The following is a 20,937-nucleotide window of genomic DNA, read 5'->3' on the forward strand; positions in this document are numbered from 1 at the left end:
ACATGAACTCTGCTATCTCACCAAATCCTGGACAGTGTATGCAAACCCCTCTGTGGATTTCTGTGTGCAGCACAATGTTTGAGTCTGTGTGGACGGTCCGCCTGATGACATGTATATATGGAATATGCTGATACAACCCACTGTGCCTGTATGAAGCAGTCCTCCAAGCAAACTCCTGCAGACTAGAAAATAGTAAAATAGCAACAAATATGCATCTGTGTGCTTCCACAGCTGCCTGCATCCACAAGGGAGATTAATCAAGGCTTGAGAGGGCTGTCATTGCCTGCTGTCATCCACAACTGTCCTGGAGTCAGCGATGGAGCAGAAGGATGGAAAAAAGAGAACCGAGGCTGAGGTTTATGACACATGTTGAGAACCTGACTCATGAGAGCCAAATCTGACATTTGCCTCTGATTTAGAAAGTCAGCTTTAAGTCTTTGCCACTGCTCCTCTCTTTTAATCGTGTTTCCATATTTCCGTCCATTCCTTTGTCATTCATCACACTTCAGTGCTTCTTCTCCCAGTGAGAGTCACAGCAAGGCCATTGCTCTGCTAAAGTTCTCCTTGTTATCCCTTTCTGTTTTTTCACTGTTTAGCTTTCTTTCACATTTCTATCTCTCACTTCCTCACTCCTGCCCTTGGAGATCTTAACCCAGACTCTGTGATAAGAAATATCCTAATTATAGTGAAGTAGGGCACTGTGGCCAAGGGCTGCCTGCTATAATAAACACTTGGGCACTAACACACACTAACTGTGCTGCCCTGGTGAGGCTATCTCAGCAGAGATACTGGGTGGTGTTGTTTGAAAGAGGTCATAGTACCGCTTAGGGAAACTTAACCCAGCTTAGTATGTGGTAAAATCCATGTTGGTGTCAAATAAACTCCACCTGTGTTTTTATTTTATTTATGGATCCCGGGCTGGTAGTTGCTATTTGTGAGGTGCTCTGTCCCATTTCAAAATCTTAGACAATGACATTATTTACTTGTATGTGAAAGAGTTCTTGAGTGAAAAAGCACGAGGTTTAACCTGACTGTTAGGTTTACTGGCTCAGATGTAGGCAGTGAGTGAGGTGACTTTGTAGCGCAGAGTGTTTCTGTTTGGAATGCAGCCCAGGAGTCTGGGAGGCCATCTGGATTGAAGATTGACCTGCAATACCTGCAAATGATTTACAGCCTGCTGGAATCTAACACACACACACACACACACACACACACACACACACACACACACACACACACACACACAGAGATCAGTTGTCGCTCATAAGGACTCGGGGAACACAAATCAGACATTAAGTAATATACACAAGTCACACGCAGGCACATACATGCACACACATCCTTCGCACAGGGGTAAACACATGCACATACACACGTAGGTAGTAGACTTAAATACATAGTTGCCTATACACACACAAAGGCAGGTATACACATCTTTGCAGACCACCAATAGCACTGAGGCGAGTGTAAATGTTGACTTTTTAATGGCATTTAGAGACACATAATGTATTGACTTGTTCACTGAAATATAATAATGACAACACTATAAAGATCATATGTATTGGATATGAACAGATGTGGAAGAAGTACTTATATTCTTTATGCTAGTGCTGCACTGTTTACCTCTGCTGTGTGTGATGGCTGAGTGCATCAGCATTGCATGCATGTATGTCCACACCAACAGTGTTGCTGCTGTGGAGCTGCTACTGCAGATCCATCTGCATCTTTTTTTTAATATTCCATTTAATCTAATATTCTGTTAACTTACTGACATAATGTAATTATAACCAACTAGTGAGACTGTTTAGTTGTTGTTGTTTTTTTCAAATATATCCCAGACACTGAAATTAGAGTGAAATGTACTGGTTATGTAATGCTGCTGCTGAGATGTCAGTATGACTATCAACAGATCTTTTCACTTTTTTTTTCCTTCTGAGAACTGCACACCTCTGGTCTCTGGCCTCCAAGCTGAAACTCTAGACTGGATAGATTTCAGCGAGGCTCGAGCCACATATCAAAGCCACTATCTTCTCAGAAATACAGGCAAGGTGTCCTCTGGCGTAGGCACCAGCTGCCACTATATCCGCTACAGACAGATGTAAAGAATCTGTTGGAGATTGAAAGTCTCTCATAAGGAAGTTGGATGGGTGGTGGTGATGTAAGTCACAGAACTTTCACTCAGGAGACTGAGGTTTGTGTCCTGTATTGGACTATTATTTCTCCACTTAGTTTTAGTTTTGTTTGGTTACGTTTAGGCAGCATTTACTTTGCTGGGCTTAGAAAAGCATCATTGTTTGGGTTAAAAACACCCTTTCACAACATTAACCACTTGTGACAAGGCAAAGTAACTGTAACCTGAAAAGGAGCAACAGTGATGTCACCAGCAGAGTACATGCGAGTATGGACTCATGGCCTTTGTCTGACATTCACAGATTATTTAATGTTGATCAGACTGCTCTGCAAACTGAAAAATGCCATGTAAGGATACCCAGTGAAGGTGTCCTGACAAATCAGCAGCATGTGCCAAACTGAGTCACATGCCAACTACTGCTGAGCATACTCACTGAGCAGATGCACATTTTGGGCTCTACGCAGATATCTGTAGGGGGTCCCTGAGGACTACTTGGTCGGATGATGAAATTTACATCACTCTGACCCTAGCAAACTTTTGCGTATGCCTAAAGTTTAACACTGACTTAGCTTTGGTCTGAACAAGGCATAAACTACAACAGTGTAGAAGATTTATTGACATCCTGCCTCAGTCTGTCTACTGGACCCTGAACCAGAGAGCCAAAACAACACCAGGACCAGCATCCCACAGATGGAGACTAGGCCAGTTGGTGGGAGAACAACCACAGATCTGAAGCATCCAGCTCTGGGACCAGGGACACTGAGAGAAAGGACACAGGGAGAAATAGAGTGAATGCAATGCAATAATGGTATATACATTAAATACATAGGTAGTTAGAGAAGGGCTCAGTGCATCCAGAGAGGTCCCCCAGCAGCCTAGGCCTATAGCAGCAGAACTAGGGGCAAAACTAGGGGACATCAAAAGGGGAAGTCAGTTGTGCAAATGAAGACTCCAGCTGACCCCCCCAGGGTCACCCGAGTCAGCCCTAACTATAAGCTTTGTCAAAAAGGAAGGTTTTAAGCCTGGTCTTAAAAATAGATAAAAATAAATGAAAATAAAAACGCAAATTTAAATTCCCATTAGTTTTTTTGCACAGCAACCTGCGTTTACATCCAGACTTCCTTCAGACAGCAGCCATGACTGGAATGCCACCAGTGAAACCAGTGAGGGTCAGTGACACATTAAGGGTCAGGACAACACGGAGAGGCTGAGAGGAGGAGGAGGAGGAGGAGGAGGAAGATGAGAAGAACAGAATGTCTACACAGAGTTAGGACTGAGGAGGTAAACGAGAGAAACAGAGAAGGACGACACACTTCGCTGACGCCGCTGAGCGACACTCCTGCTTGTATTAGTGTGAGTGTGTGAGTGTGTGTGTGTGTGTGTGTGTGTGTGTGTGTGTGTGTGTGTGTGTGTGTGTGTGTGTGAGACAGAGAGGGAGAGAAAGCAACAGACACAGCAGCTAACTAAACAACAGCAAAAGGAAAGAGCTGAGTAAAAGTGCAGCGCTGCTCTAGAAATAGCAAATGGCCTCACAGTGTAGAAACCAGATGGGTGCACACATGCACAAACGCACACACACAGTGCCCACTTGTGTGTGAATGCATGTGTATACAGGTCGATGTTTGACAGATAGAAACACGATTGCCTCTCCTTTAAAACAAACCAAACACAAACACAGAAGTGAAAACTGCAGCTGAAGACTTAAACGTATCATGGGAAGCTGTACTCATAGAAGAGGATTATGGGGGAAAAGCAATGCCTTGCGTGTGTGTGTGTGTGTGTGTGTGTGTGTGTGTGTGTGTGTATGGTTTACCCGAGTGATGATTTTAGTCGACACGCTGGCACTTTACATCCCCACCACATGCATATAGAACACTGCTGCCAGACAAGAGTTGTCATTTCTAAACATAAACTTTGCAGCATGTAATATAGACTGTGTGTGTGTCGTTTGTTCAGTTTCAAGGACGGGTTAAACGCCGCTCTCTTTTTATAGCACCGGCAATTCAGCCAGTCTGTATGTGTTTATGCATGTGTTGCGCAGCGAGAAACTTAGTGGTTGAGAAAAAGGAGTTGTGTTTGTGTAGAACGACGCTTGCGATACCATCAGTTCTGTGATGGTGAGAAAGCTGGGAGGGAAAAATAGCAGTTGTGTGTGTGCGTTTGCATGTGTGTGTGCATGTGTGTGTGAAAGCATGTATGCTCCTGCATGTCCTTGGGCCTTTCAGCACAGCTTTGTGCCCTGCTGTCAGGGCAGTCATAAAAGAGCATGAATCAGCCTGTGTGTGTCTTTGCTCGTACACACACACGCTCTCACACACACACGCTCACACACACACACACACACACACACACACACACACACACACACACACACACACACACACACACACACACACACACACACACACACACACAAGAGTATTTTTCCATTCAAGTGTGAAAAAACAGACAGCACTGTCAGGGAAGAGAAGATGACTCACCTGACCTGCATTTCACACACTCATTGCACTTGCTTGGGAAACAAATCCATCACTGTCTTTTTGTTTTTTTATTTTTTTTTTACTGTGTCCATATGTCCGCTGTGGTAGGATATGCTGTAGTTTACATAGGGGACCTGTCAGCTGTTTAGCTCATTAAGCTGGGTATGCTAATCTGCTTTATATCTAACGGTGTCGTCAAGCTTTATGTGGTGTGGAAGCTAAATTGTGAGTATACCCCTGTGCAACATCACTTAAATGTCATATGATTCAAAATTGTATCACCTTACAGCAATGTATCATATTACTAATATGTAACATCACAGGTTCCACAGTAGGAAAATAATGCAACAGAGGTCTATACATCCTGCAAGACTGAGATTCATGCTTTTTTTAATGTCCATCTTTATTTTTTCAAACAGAAATAGTCCATTCTTTAAAAACATTCTTCTCAGCTGCACTTTGCTGGAGATGTTGCTTCACCTTTCTCTTTATATAACCCAAAGGTGTTCTAGTGGATTCAACTCAGGTGACATACTTGGCCCAGTCATATTTGTTATTTTTTTCGTCTGTAGAAACTCCTATCATGCCGGAATATTCTTCTTCGGCCAGTCTTCTGTAGACTGGGAGTGATATTGTCAACCAGTAGTTTGGTATTTCCTCAGACATTCATAGTGACATCTATAAATGTCATCTCCCCAACATGTTTTGCACTCACACAGCCTGTTAACCTCACACCTCCACCTCAGTGCTTCACTGTCAGGACTAAGCATTCAACTTGGTATTTCTGGACAGGTTCAAGCCAAACAAGCTGGACACCATCTGGGCCAAACAAATTTATCTTAATGTCATCTGACCAAGGAAGGTGCTACCAACATTCAGCGGATTTTTTTTTCATGTTCTTTAGCAAAGTTTTATCTTTTTCGGTTTTGTTCTGGACGGGAAACAAGGGCATTTCTTGCACCGTCAATTTTGAGTAAAATAGCAGGGTATGTTTTTGACGCTCTGTTTAGTAGGAAATACTCATTATCTCATTAAGATTTCTACCAACACTAGTAAGTATCATTCAGTATTGGAACAGAGTTGTACTTAACAGCATGCTGGCTTGTGTCATATCTCTGCTTAAGGGTGATAATGTCTTCAAAAAGGAGATTGGTGTTACTAAAAAACTGTAAAAACAGGAGACATTTTGACTTGTCATACCAGGTACGAAAATAAAAATCAGTCTATCAGTCCCAGTAAGCTCTGCTAGTGAGCCATCATTCACAATACAAGTGCCAGAATGCACCAATGCCTTGTTTTTGTATTAGTCTGCTGCACAGTCCTAATGATTTGCAGTGCCAATGTTTGTGGCTTAGGTACCATTAGCAGAAACCAGTCTTTATTCCCAGATTAGATACTGGTTTTAGTGGCAATACACCAACAGTTTTCTCCCACAATCTTTCTAAGCTGCCTTAGCAACTTCTGTCTGATGATTGCTCAGATTCTACTTGTACTTGAAGCTAATAATTAACAGCAACATGAGCAGGAACACCTGCCCTCCCCTCACCAGCCCACTGTTACACCTCTCTTCATCTTGTTTTCATTTCTGCAGCTTGGAAAAACACCACAGGCCCGGGCCTCTCTGCTGTCTCTGCTATGCCTGGAATGACAGAAATGACTGAGTGTCAGTCAACTGAGTCACTGTACCTGTTTCTCTGGGCGTGAAGCAAACTCAAGCTCCGCCCCTTTAATTAACCCCTGTGGCCCAGGCACTGAGGTCAAAACCAAAAGTTACAGCTTCACCTCAGGCTGTTTTTCTTTAGTGTATTATTTTAGAGAATCATAGACAATTCTTCCTTCCTGTTGTCCATTCTGAATGTCCCGTCAGTTTCAATGGCCGTTTTTCAAAAAGTCTTGACTATGGATCCAGATCACATGTTCTCCCTGATTTATGACTGAGTGACACCTACCACATGACAGACACAAGCCTTGTATATGATAAAGACACATAATACCAGTCAGCCAACTTCAAGTTGATGCGTGTGCCTTGCGACACACCAGTTTTGTGTATTTCAGTAGTTCCTGTTCAGACACTGCTGTCTGCTCCATGCCGTATCTTATAGATTCCAGGTCTCAGTTAAGTAGAGACTTTGGATTTTGTCATTGGGATGAAATACGAGCAGCTACAGGTATGTCCCTATTAAGGTTCCTCAGTGTGAGAGAGCCCTGTGGTTATTAAGTTGGCCTGATAACAGAAATGAAAAGGATACCCTGTTATGTTAATACTGGGAGTCATCTCATTTTCCTGCACTTGGCTTTCAGAGTGGTGTTTTGGGTGTTTTTGTACACACGTAGTCTAAGATGGCAATTCAACTGAGTATCTCAGGGTATGGAACAAATCACCTTAAACAACGTGAGTGATTTTAGAGTAGTAGAATACAACATTATTATAAGTACATTTACTTGAGTACAATACTTAAATTTAGTGTGTATGGTAGTATTTCCATTTCAAGATGCTTCCTTCTTTTTGTCTGCTACATTCCACACAGAGACACTGTTTTCATTCCTCTACATTTGACAGCTGTTGTATCTTGTTACTTTTTAGATTTAGATTATTATTACAGAATATACTTACTCCTAAATGTTGGTGTATTTTTTACAGAATAAGCTACCTAGCAGTCTATGAAGTAGTCACTTCAAGCTCCACCAATACCAGCTGCAACATCAGTGATGCTCACAAACTACTCCATCAATAATTCAGTATATATAACTTCCAAATGGGTTGCACAGTGGCTCGGTGGTTAGCACTGTTGCCTTGCAGCTAGAAAATTGTCTGTTCGTGTCCCGGCTTGGGATCTTTCTGCATGGAGTTTGCATGTTCTCCCTGTGCATGCATGGGTTTTCTCCGGGTTCTCCGGCTTCCTCCCACAGTCCAAAAATATGCTGAGGTTAATTGATAACTGTAAATTGTTGGTAGGTGTGAATGTGAGTGTGATTGTTTGTTTCTCTCAAAAAGATGCACGAATCCTCTATAATGTCACCCACAGGTTTACTGAACAGTGATTGTAAAGCTGTGTTTTTGCTCTTTCAGTGTCTGACTCCTCCTAACTCTCAGCTAATCCAAAAATGAGTAAAGAGGTGGAGCATGAGTGGAGCCAAGACCCTCCATGATATTACTAACACTTTCACTACGTGTGGCCAGACCCTTAACTCTGCAAAGCTTAAAGCCTTAATACAAATTCAATGGGCCAGTTAAATGATAAGTAAACCCCTGTACAGTTGTCATGTACAGGGAAAAAAAGATCTAGCAGTCAAAAGCCGGCTTTATTCCACCACACTTATTTTTGCTATTAAGTTGGACATTCTAACATGGGGATCTTTGGGATTTGACTCCCTTTTTGAAGCCACATTAGGAACCTCAGTTTCTACTCAAATTGTGATTGACATTTCTGTGTTCTGAGATCTCAGCAGTTACTTTAAAGTAGTTAAAGTAAAAGCAAAGCATCCATTAAAAAAAAAAAAAAAAAAAAAAAAGTCCATAGGGGGTTTTTGTACACTTGAAGATATCAGTAGCAAAATAAGCAGTCAGTGCCATGGCAGCTATATTACTCCATTACAACTTCAGATACGATTATTTTCATACAAAAATTTCTTTATATGTATAGAGAGTGACCAGAGAGGGACTTTAGAGGAACTTCGACTTATTACATTCATTTTAAACCAATGATAGCTACACTGAACCGTACAAACTGCTTTATACAATATCAAATCAAGACTGCAGAGATGTCTAGTGGTGGAATATATGGGGATGATGAATTTCTCATGAGTCACTAACAGGTTCATTGTTTAGATATTTATTGATCCTGAAAATGACAATGAAATGAGATACACTACTTTTAAAACGTTTGGGGTCACTTAGAAATGTCTTTATTTTGGAAAGAAGTATTTTTTTCAAAGAAAATAACATTAAATGATTCAGAAATCCAGTCTAGACATTGTTAATGTGGTAAATGATTATTCTAGATGGAAACGGCAGATTTTTAATACTGTAGTGTATATTGTATGAAGGGCTTTAAGAGCCACTAGAAAGAGAAAGGAATCTGATAAACTTTCTCTAACGTTTCTTTTGGAATGTGTGATGCTTTAGTGAGCTCATCTGTGGTGATTTTTAATTAATTTGTCTGTTTGCCACCGTTCAAACGAATAGCTACTCTCAAACCCAACCTTATATACGCTGGCAAACTGGCACTAAACCCGACACACATTCAGACCTGCACGCACACACACACACACACACACACACACACACACACACACACACACACACACATAGACTTTGTTTGTGGCCAGTGTTGCATGCCAGTGAAAACAATGACGGTTTGTGAGATACAGGCGGGAGTCAACCTATCCTTGGTATGACAGGTGCAATAGCAAAGCCTATCACGTTACACCCGTAATCATTAACTACTTGTAGCTCACTTTGAGTGTGTGTGTGCATTTCTGTGCATGCATGGTTGTCTCAGTCAATCACTGGGCCCCTCTAGGTTTTCTTATGCAACAGGCCATTGCTTTTGTTGACTAATGACCTTATCAGGCCTCTGTACACAATGATGTCATTTCCAGGTGTGTGTGTTTCTCTGTATGTGTGAGTCTAGGGCTGCTGGATGTCTGGTTTACTTTAGATGGGGAGGGAAATCATGTTCCTTAATATTTAGTCATACTTCAGCGTGCAGTTATTTTGGCCCAGATAGCCGTAGAGGTCATTTTTGTACGTGCACTTGTAGCATGTAACCGCACACCAGCCTCTGCACAAGCCAAACATTTGGATTAAGCTTTTAGAGCTGCGTGGAAAATGTCAGAAATCCCATTCTGAGTCTCACAGTAAATTATACCAGGATCCTACTCACCTCTCCCTAAAAAGATAAATCATTCTCAAGGAGAACAAGGCTTGACAAGTTCACAGTGTCAACACTCTCATTGCCCAGCCTAGAAAAATATCAAGAACAGGAATGTTGTTTAAAACCTTGTCAAAACAATGCTGTCATTTTTAGAGCTCAACAGAAAAGGATTGATCATCTGAAAAAAAAAGAAATGTGTTGCAATTATAGAATAAAAATCCTACAGCAGTTAATGACCTGCTGAGGTTTTCGTGATACAATCTTGTCATTTAATTTATTATAATTTACATCAGAATAAATGCAGTTGGGTGATCTGTGCACGTTAACAGTGTGGTATCAATGATGGCAGTCAGCCCATCATTTTTTGTTCAGTTTATGTTAACTATTTGATGGATTGAAAAAAATTTCTTCAGAGTTATGTAGAGGAAGAACTCCAAAAATTTGTGATGAATCCCACATTTGTCATTTTGGATCTAGTTCATCTGAATTTGTAGCAAACTTGCTGCAAACTGTAAACATCCCAGCAAACATACAGCAAAAATAGTATCAAAAATCAAATGTTTGCCTTAAGTTTGCCACAAAATTATTCAGAAGTCCATCACAAGTTTGCCCTGAAATTAATTTGCATGTGAAAATATGGCTCTGCTGCATTTGTGGCAACATTGGCAAAGGTTAACTACAACTCTGTCAGAAACCTAATTATACTGTATGCACATTGTCTTGGTTCAAAACTGTCCACAATAGATGGAATAACTAAAGATAACATGATGTCAGAGCCATGAAGACTGAACTGAATCTTAAACACAGTGTATTTACCAATTGATAATGATCAGCGCAAGTTATAATCTGTCACGAGTTTCCGTCAGAAGCATTAGCTGGCAGAGACAGAGTTATGTGCATTCAGGACTGTAGGTGTTTCACTGGTTATTTTCCATCCACTTACTGAGATGTGGCATCTGATTAACTTGTGGTACGAGTCTAATGTTAGTCTTGGAGCAGCATGGGGGAATCTCCAGCTGCCCGACTTTGTTTAGTTAAACCTTCTAGTCAAACACCTGCTCATTACCGCACACAAACACACACTAATGCATGCCCGCCTTTTTCTCAACACACTCACTCCAACAACAAAAACTCTGAGGTGTCAAGAAATTCCTGTCTAATTGTAGAGCTCAGGTAAATTAAGTATGACAAGTGCAAACCAATCTCTCTGTCTCTCGCTCTCCCTGCCTGTCTCTTTCACTGTTTGTCTTTGCTTGGCCTCCACTCAGCTCTTACGTAACTGCGTTGGTGAGAACCTGCTGGCTGTTCAAACAGGTCGGCATCATAGAGGATTAGAGGCTGACGGACACGACCCACATACTGAGACACTTCCCTGCAGGTAGCTGTCAGTCTGTCACCCACAGCTCTCTCTCTCACACACACACACACACACACACACACACACACACACACGCACACACACACACACACAGGTGCGCCCACGGGGTGTTACAGAGATAACAAATGGCTGTGAAACAGGTGACTGCAGTGATCCAAGTCTTACAGTAAAACCTGTCTCAAGGCCACAGATAGACTTTCCATTGTTCTGCTGCATCTTTTACTGACGTGACTCATTTTTTCAGATAAGTGACTAGGTCAGATTGTGCACAACTGCCTTGCAACTTGCTATTGTGTTGCTTTTATTTGTCATCCAGACGAGCAGGTTTATGCTCACAGGCAACACACACATACTGTATATACACTCAGTTAGCAATTTTTATATGGACACCTAGTAAAAAAAACAAAACAGCCTATTGCAACAGTAAATAATAAATCCAATAAATCTTGTCCTCATGAACATATATGTACACTCACTGAACATTTTTTATCTACAACTGTCAAATGTGATCCTCAGTATTGATGAGCCCTGTCAGAAAGTAGTAATTTAACTATATTTTTACATGTGAGGTTGAACTTTGCATTTGATGCCAGTGTTAATTTTGGCAACTCATCTTGATTTAGGTTTAGTTCTTTTTAAATCAAAAATGTGTGCTGGGTTTGATCATGTTTCAGTTCTTCAATTAATCTTAGTTTTCAACAATGTTTTTTCTAGTATTAGAAACACGTTTAAACATGAATGAGCATCAAACATGTTTTTGGTTAAACAGTGCCACTACAATGCTGAACACATTCAAGCTATTTCAAGTCATATCACAAGAAACATCTGCTGCTGAGCACCTAGTCAGAACATCATTTCAGTCATTTAGGAACTTCTGTCATCTTCAAAGAAAACAAGTTACATGTAAACCCCTAATTGGTACAAATAGGTTGCTCATGGAAAGATGATGATATGAGTTTCAAAGTAGCTATGCTACCTGAAAACTGCTCTGAAATGTTGTTCAATTTGTACTGTTCTAAATGTAGCATTGCTGCTCCACAATATTGCTCACATTCTGTCTCTTTGAAAGAAAAAGTTCCTACAACGCCTGGCAGTTTTAGTTTTTAGCTCATTTTACTCAAACATGAATAAACTGTGTATTTGTTGGGGATTATTTTCATAAGTAAATGAATACATATTTGTGACTATTTCAGACAGCAGAATAGCATATGTGGAGTCGATCGAAACAAGCATGTTCATGATCATAAAGGAACAAACCACTCAGTCCAGTCATGGAACAACAATGGAGCTCTAAAGCACAGAAGAAAATAAAATCAGGTGTTGGCTACACGCAGTACTTGTTAGTAAGTTTCATTTAGGGCTGTACCAAATTCTAAAAAGTGTTTTATCTATAAAATAGTGAAAACTATGTTATAATTTCCCCCATCCCAAAGTCTCCAGATATCTTGTTTTGTCTGACCAACAGTCCATCATCCAAAGATATTCAGTGGCACAACAAAAGAACCATTGTTGGTTTCAGTCTTTTCATGTGATTTATTGGCAGAAAAGAAAACAATTTTACCCACTATATCCTTCAATATGTTTTTCATTGGAGAAGCCACTGACTGATCTGGGCTTTCCGAAGGCCGATTCCAGAATTTGGAGATAAAAGCTGTCAGCAGTCTTTACACTGATCTTATTACACCAACAACACATTTTAAAAATTGTAATATCTAACATTCATCCACAGAATTGCATCATGGGCTACTATGTCACCCCACCTGAACTCAAACTAGCAATTATAATAAATATTGAGAATTAGATTTAGTTCCATATAGATAAAGGAAGAACATCCATTATGTTTATGGTGGATGATGATGATGATTTAAATTTTTGCATTTAAAATGAAACTGGTCCAACCCTAACAACGAAACAGGGAGACTTATAAACAAGCATGAGTCATACAGTGTTTGTTCATGCTCTCTGTGTAACCCTGCCCAGGAAGTCAGACACATGGGGCTTTACTGCTCTGTGCCACAGAGCTGAGATAACCACAGACTGTCTGTTGGTATTTATTTTGCAGTTGCAGCTTCATTGACAATAGCTTCATTATCCTGCTGCCACTGACTCCACCCAGCTGGTACTTCAGGGTAGAACACCATGCCTTGATGAAACACACTTTGCGAGTCCTGGTTCATCCCCTTAAACCGTCACCGTGACGATGTGTGGCCATTGATGGGTAACCACGACGACGGGAGAGTGGCGCACAAGCACTTAGCATGCTCGGTGTGACACTGATCACGTCTACGAGACCTGTGGAACAGATGGACAGCAGCGAGGCCTGTGTGAAGCATGTGACCATATCTTTTATGTGTGCTCATCTACTGTAAATGTGCAGTGAGGGTGCGTGTACACGTCTCGGCTGTTTGTGAGTGTAAAGCAGACAATAAGAGGAAGCAGCAAGAACAGTGGATCACCCAACATCTTTAAAGCCAAATCAGCTTCCAGTATAACATTTTTTTCATATCAACCAGCAAGGTTTACAGGGTAAAAATGTCTGGCATGATTGATAAATACTACGTCATCAGAGAAATAGTTCTGGGAAACATTTACTTTCTTGTCAAGCGTTAGAAGAGAACACTGATGATACACTCTCATACCTGTCCATTCAGCATGAAGCAATAGCCAGCAGCCAGTTAGCTTAGCATTAGCTTAGCTTAGCACTAAAAGGAAAAAAGTCACTGACAAGAAATTGCCCTGCACATAAATCCCTGTAAAGACTAAATTGTCATATTAATGTGTCAAGAAGTGAACTTCAGAGGTCCTAGTAGGTGTTGTTTCCAGTTTACAAATTGCTTAGTGAATCTAATCCTCTCCTGATTCCACACTTAAAGCAACTTTAGAACAGAAAAACAGAGATTGTGGGCTGTGAGCTCCACTCTGGCTGCATGCATGTATCTAAGAGCTACATCAACTAATCTGTCTCTGGGACTTTTTCAGGACCTCTGGTAAAAGCAGCAACCCGCAAAGTCCCAAAAACCATAGTTCCTAAAATGACCACTTGAGGCTGGCTATAAAAGCAAGACAATCCTTGTAGACCCCCACGTCAGAATGCCCAGCTTTATAGCAGAAATAATCATACTTTCAGCATGGAACAAAAAAGTTTTTTTGGAAACAGAGTGTGTTTTTTGTCTTCTTTGGAAATTCAAATTACAAACAGGCCAGTTAGTGTCTTGTCCTTTCAAGCAGTGGTTGATGGTGACTGACTGCACTGATCTTGCCTTTCCACTGCAAGAACATAAGGGAAGGTGCAAAATGGTGCAAATGTTTACAGAAATGTTTTGTCTCAGAAAAAAATAGCACTTGTCATCTCTGAGTTTAACAGTTCGGCATTTTTCTTGTCCTATTTGAACAAATCAGCATTTGTCTTGTCTAGGTTTATCCAATTAGCATTGAGGCCAGCACTTTTTTCCAGGCACTCACAAATATCTACCCAGAAGTTGGTAATTTTTTCTTTTCTGGAAATGGCTCTGAAAGAGCTTCTATATGGGTGGTTTTTGCGGTAGGAACTCACAAAGATTCAGGCCTGTAAGTTTCTGCACTGGAAAACTGCCTAATAATGTGAAAAACATGATGGTTTGATTTGTTATTTTCCCTGAATATTTTCTTATCAGTGTGTAAAAGTCCCTACAGTTGAGATGTAATCAATAAAATTCTCTCTTTCATCTGCTTCTAAGTCAACACATTAAAAGAGGCACAGCCTGCAAATCTACATGTTGAGATGTTAAGATAAGATTCAAATTACTCTGACAAAAGCTTTCATGATTAGGAGGGAGACTCCTGTGTGTGGGTGCACTTGCTAATAGATACATATGCATGCTCTACATACTGCATGTACAATCAATACTTCTGCACAATAGCAATACTTTGAGGGACAGGAGGTAAATGTTCGTCATTGCTCTCAGTTTCAATACTTATATCATCGCTTTGGTAAGGTTAAAATGTGGGGTAACTGTAAGAAGAAAACCTACTAAGATTAATTTCAAAACAAGCGCTAAATGTAGCTTGGAAACAAAAGTGTCAGGGGTTTTCTAATCATCAATTAGCCTTTCAACACCATTATCTAACACTATGTAGCATTAGAACACAGGAGTGATGGTTGCTGGAAATGTTCCTCTGTACCTCTATGTAGATATTCCATTAAAAATCAGCTGTTTCCAGCTAGAATAGTCATTAACCACATTAACAATGTCTAGATTGAATTTCTGATTCATTTAATGTTATCTTCACTGAAAAAATGCTTTTCTTTCAAAAATAAGGACAATTTCTAAGTGGCCCCTAACTTTTGAACAGTGGTGTATGTGCGTGTGAACCGTACTGATAGAGTGCAGGTGTCATGAGACTGTGCGTCATTGTGGGGTCTCTCTCCTCGGTACGTACACTCAACCAGCTGAGTGCAGCCTCTAAACCACAGGACTGACTCACCACCCCGATGTTACTCTTGTTGTTGTTCATAGGCTCTCTGTTGTTCCGCGACCCTCACCTTTGCACTACTTTCTCCCCGGAGTGAGCGAGAATCTCTGCCCTCCCTCTCGCTCTTTCTTTCTTTGGTATTTTCCTTCTCGTTTTCTTTTATCTCGAGTCTGAGCGGGCTTCCTGCCTAACAATTGAAGGAACCCGGCAGTCAGAGGTGTCACGCTCTCTCATCCCGCTGTATCTCTGTCGCATGCACAGATAGCACACAGACACACACACACACTCACAGCTGGAGAGATGAGGGAATTCTGCAGGAAGAGCTGGTTCCTGTTCAGGAGTTCATAGATGATGACTGCATCAACTGGATGTTCAGTGTTGGTGTGTCCGTCCAGTTTGTTTAGCTTCAAAAAGTTTACAAAAACTTCAAATGTACAGTCGTGCATCACGTGACTCCAGTGCAAAGAGTTCATTGTCGCGGCAACATGGTTGTTTATGGGCTTTCAGAAAGATAAAGAACAGTTCAGTGGTATTTCATCTTGGATTTTTTCTGAGTAGAATTTTTAGTTTATGTTCTTATTTTCCTTCCCAAAGTAGTTGTTTAGTATTAAAAATGCAATGACTAAAAAAGACAGTAATAATGAGGGGGAGCATTTGTATTGTGTCTGTACCAGTGATCCTTTATCATAAAATATAGTAATACAGTATTTCTTTCTCTGAGTTGGGGACAAGATGGTTTGATATCTCTGTTTCGTGTCCAGAGTCTTGGATATTCTTTTCACTTAGTTCCTTTCAAAATAAAAGTTGCTTTTTCCTAACAGCTTTTCCGTTCAGTTTTTTAAAAGCTGTGACAGAAATATGGTGGTGTAGTTTTGAGAAACTGGTGACGAGGCTCCATTATTGAGCTATGATAGGTTGTTTTTAAGCCAATGAGGCAGCAGGAAGGAGTTTGTTCATGAAACCGGACTTTGTGTTTTCATTATGTGCTTGCAAACTTGGCCAATTAGCACCTGAGGCAGTCAACTGAAAGCATCAAACATTCTATCGAACAGCTTGCTTATTGCTATGATGAAGTGTCATCACCATGACCAGTATGTATTGCTATTGTTTTATTTTCCAGGCCTAATGGCAACAATGTGTTGTGAAAGTTGCCACAAGACTGGATGTCATTCTTCCACTAACTGGGAAAAATCTACTTTCATGGGATTCCCGTTTTTCGGTCCAAGCACCCCACCTTCTCTTGCAAGTCAGACAGTGTGAGTGCACCAAATCTTCATTTTACCCCTGAAATGAAATGCCTCTGATATTCTGTCTATCCTGCCCACTTGTGTGCAATCTGACTTTTGACTTGTGTCTTCTGCCATGGTTCACTGCTTTGTAGTGATGCTGCCATTTTCCCAGACCTTAGCTGTTACTTTTGTGAGTACAATGTTATAACCAATATAGAAGACCGGCCACAGCTATGAAAATTAAACCCATACTGGAAATCTAAACTGAAATCATCCTGCAGCATTTCTTGTGTGACAATCGCAGACAGATAGAGGAGTTAGACAAACAGAGATATAAAAAGAGCTGAGGTCCCACTGTGTATTCAGACCACTGGGTGAGGTTAGGGGAAATCCTACGGCCACTTCATTGGACAGCACTTTGTTTATCGGCTACATTTTCTGCAGCATTCTGCAGCGGTCATGGTGACTGTGTAAAGTTTGTCTTCTCTAAGTTGCGGGTAACCAAGTCCCATACTGCCAGCTTTCTGTGTTTGTGCGTCTGTCCCAATGCCATAAGTGATTATAGTCTACTTTAAAAGGTTAAATATGCTTTTTAATAATGACTTCATGGGAAAACAAAGCAGTGTGGTAACAACTCATGACTGATCTTACCTAACACAGTCACGCAGAATCAGCGCACACAGTTGTACACACACACTGGAAAACAGCTGGAGGTTGCCCCAAGTGCACTGGTCTGCTGTGTTGATTGACAGGTGCTTTAACAGGCCCTGATTGGCTCTAATCTCACCTGAGATGGACTGGTTATTGGCCACTGCCTGCGGTAACAACACTTGATACACATACACACAGATTCAGTCGTGCATACGCTCATACACACACCTATCTAACCCCCTGCCTCTTGGCGTTAACAATACCACCCCACCCCAAATGTCTCAAACTGTGTCCCTCAAAATTTCCTCCATTCGAAGTTCATTTGAAATGAAGACATTCTGTTTGATCTGCATAGGAATTTCCCTCTCTCCCATCTCCAGGACAGAGGGAGAAAGAGTCGCACAATGTACCAGTTAAAAAGACTTGGTCTCCATTGAAACTGGGCCCTCTAAACTCCCTGTAGAGCCCCCGGGGCCCCATTACGGTTCTGGCCTCTATAGAAGGAGCTGCAGTGCTGAACACTGGGCCTCCTTGTATTCTCCCGGTGCCCCAGCCGAGAGCCATTGACAAGCTCCACAATGTCCCAGGCGCTCCTTTACAGTAGAGAAGGGCTCTTTTCTCTAAAGGGTGGCTCGGGACTCAGAGAGGGGGACCTACTTTTTCACAAGGAGCCCTCTCCAATAGAGGCATCTGCAATCTGTTGCTTGCCCCGCAGCCCGGTCCAGCCCCTTCTCCCCTTCAGCTCCTTTTTTATTGCAAACCGGCCGCGAACAAGGACAAATCGACCATGAATTCCTCAGCGCCTGGCAGCCGCTGCCCGCTCCAGCTCTGTAAACCCTCTCTGGATTTCTGGGCTTTTCTCTTGTACTCTCCCTTCTCTCTCCCTGAGCATTCAGTCTCCCTCCCTTGCGACCTAACTCTGTCTTTTGTGTACAAAAAGCCCTGTTTTTTCCGAGACTACCTTTTTACTTCTTTCCCGCTCCCTCCTCGTGTATCTTTCAACTGCTTCCCACTCTCTCTCCAGGAGTGAAGTGGCGAACACAGGAGGTGAGAGGGCTAACGAACAGAGTTCCCAATAAAAGAGCTGCTGAATGGGAATCTGTTTTACAGCGCATCCACCCAGCTATCAACAGCCCCATGCCATGTCCTTTTCTAACCCGTGAGATAAATACAGATAAGAGACCAAGGAAGAGAATCAAGGGGCAGCACTACAATTTTACCACACTGGAAGTCTTTCATTCGACTTCCAGAAATCTGAAAAATCACAAAAATGCAGGCGGGAGAATGAATCAGTTTGCCGTCTTCCTGTTGGTCTAAAGGAACTTCCATGTCACATAATAGCGGCTGTATAATGGGACCGCAGGCTCAAAGGAGGCTCATTCAATCCAGAACACCATTTAAACCCACCTGTTTTCCTCCTCCTCTTCATCCTCACATCCTTCCTCCAGAGAGGAGCAGGGTGCAGTTTAGGCACTGTGTGGCCTCTGGTCTCGCTCGCTCGCTCGCTCGCTCGCACGCACGCACGCACGCACGCACGCACACACACACACACACACACACAGGGTAACATCAAAGCTGACCTATGGCCAGCGTATAGGAAGTTGTTCACATTAAGATCCAGCAGCTTGGAATGTGAGATTGCTCCAAAGTTGATTTTCAAGATGCTGATTCAATTTTTTTTTTATCATGTGTCATTCACATAAATATACCCAGACTATGAGGTTACAAGAAAGGCTACATGAGGCCACCATATTAACCAACTTAAAATATACAGTTTCAAAATAAGGAATACAACCTGGCAACTTCTACTTCAACTTCTGACCAGTCCGACCAGTCGAACATGGGACATCAGGTGGTGTCCTGGGGTACTGGCAGTGGGTCCTGCAATGAATTGGACTTGCTGCAGCACATTCTGAGGATACTCAATCAGATTAGGATCTGGACAGTGCAGAGGCAGGACCATCACCCTGGGCTCCCAGTCGTGCTCTACAAGTCATTCCTGAGTAGTTTTTTGGTTTTGGTGGGGGGCACTGTCCTGTCTGGGGAGGTCACTAGCATTTTCAGAGTGCAGTTGCCATGAGGAGGTGTGCTTTGTCTGCAACAATGTTTAAGTGGGTGATACATGTTGAAGTAAGTTCTACATGAATACCAGCACCCAAAGTTGCCCAGCAGAACATCAAAGGATCTCATTTAGTCGATATAGCTAATGTTTAGCAAACAGTGGCCTAATAGAATGTACATCTAATATTCACTCTCGCTTTAGGCTTGTTTTATTATTTATTTATTTTTTATTAATGCAATGCAGTTATTTGTCCTGGACACACATGCAGGTATAAATGTGTTCCACTTGAACTGCATGAGGAAATGATATCACATGGAAAAAACTACATGGACACACGTGTCTAAACCGACACTCTGACACCTACGGTTAACATAAGCTGTCCTCGAACACAGCACCCTGGTCACACAAGCCCTCTGTCAAGGCCACTCTCATCATCTTTCCTCCTCCCTCGCTCCCTGTAAAGCCCAGGGGATCCAGTCATCCAAGGCCACTCCTCTGTGCACATCTGCTGTGCTGGACAGCCAGGCTGGCAGGCGAGGCGAGGGGCCGATTTGGGGCCCGGCGGTCAGGGTACTTGGCTTTGGAAAGACTCGGGGGGCTGTCGGCTGGATGGAAGGGGGGGTTAGATGCCTCAGAGCAGTGCGCGGGCTTCCATGGAGATACTGTCTTACAGTGTTTACAACCTCCCAATAGCGTGTCCGACCTCTCCTCCCCATCCCTCTATTCCTCCACAGGCCCACTGTGTCCTTCCTCTTCTAATGTAAATGTCGGGGGCTGGCAGGCTGCAGAGTGAGTAAGTGTGTTATGTGTGCGTGAGGGTGGGTAGCTTGTTTTGGGGATTCTCTGCCTTCCCTCTGTGTTCTTGTTAGAGCTGTGTTTTACGGTGTCAGCCTTTCATTTTATAACTCTCTCTCTATCCTTTCTCTCAGTTTTATAAGAGGTTCTGTTCGTCCAGGCCTGCTGCCCGCCAAGGGCTGGTGTTGGTGCCATCAGGCTTTCACACTGCCACCTATTAAAGTGAGTGAAAGGTGGCAAGGCTTAAGAGTGCTGTCTGGCCCTGAACACTGAGCACCTGGTAGTGTTCATGTGCCAGCTCAGACACCAGGCCAAAGACGTCCATCTGACCAGCTCATTTAGTCTAAAAAAATCTTTTTTTAAAAAAATTTTCTTCAGAGAGGTTAGGGAGGGATTATGCCATTTGTTTTGAACTTAACTAGTTATACGCTTAGTCATAACATCACGGGTTTGATTTTAATGTCAAAGCAAATGACTCATGCAAGATTTTGAAGTCATTCCAATTCAAATTCGGTGAAAATCTCCCCACGATCAGGTAGTCGTTCTATGTGCACACTGAAACACTCTATTCCATCGTGTCGTTTATATCTGCATCCATCCCCCATTATGCTCATTAGCACTTTTTAAATGATCTTATTTTGTGAAATTGAAGAAACTGTATGGTCATGCATATGTTAATTATGCTTAGTTCTTGTTGTTCGTGTGTATGTTGGTCACATTTGTGCTCAATCAGGGGACCGGGAAGACAGATGAGGGGGTAGAGGGCAGTGGGAGTGAGGGGGGATTCTAAATCTGGCACATGCTAAATATCTACATATACTAACTAGCTAAACATCAGCAGTCTTTCTCCAGAATCATAGACACCCCACATGATGGTGAATT

The 20,937-nt window shown here is 42.1% G+C and overlaps 1 long non-coding RNA gene across 2 annotated transcripts in view; it reads right to left on the reverse strand.

Annotated features, from left to right (window-relative positions):
• Positions 1 to 1,679: 1,679 nt before the first annotated feature.
• LOC111574690 (uncharacterized) overlaps positions 1,680 to 20,937 on the reverse strand; it is a 50,453-nt gene continuing 31,195 nt past the window's right edge. The window contains exon 4 of one of the 2 annotated variants that reach the window (XR_008604276.1): positions 1,680 to 2,890. This is a non-coding gene — a long non-coding RNA (uncharacterized LOC111574690). Of the gene's footprint in view, positions 2,891 to 4,484; positions 6,251 to 20,937 lie in introns of those variants that run through there. The other variant, XR_004848132.2, reaches the window with a different exon arrangement.

Source organism: Amphiprion ocellaris, chromosome 16 (assembly GCF_022539595.1).
Source record: "Amphiprion ocellaris isolate individual 3 ecotype Okinawa chromosome 16, ASM2253959v1, whole genome shotgun sequence".
Classification (NCBI taxonomy): Eukaryota; Metazoa; Chordata; class Actinopteri; family Pomacentridae; genus Amphiprion; species Amphiprion ocellaris.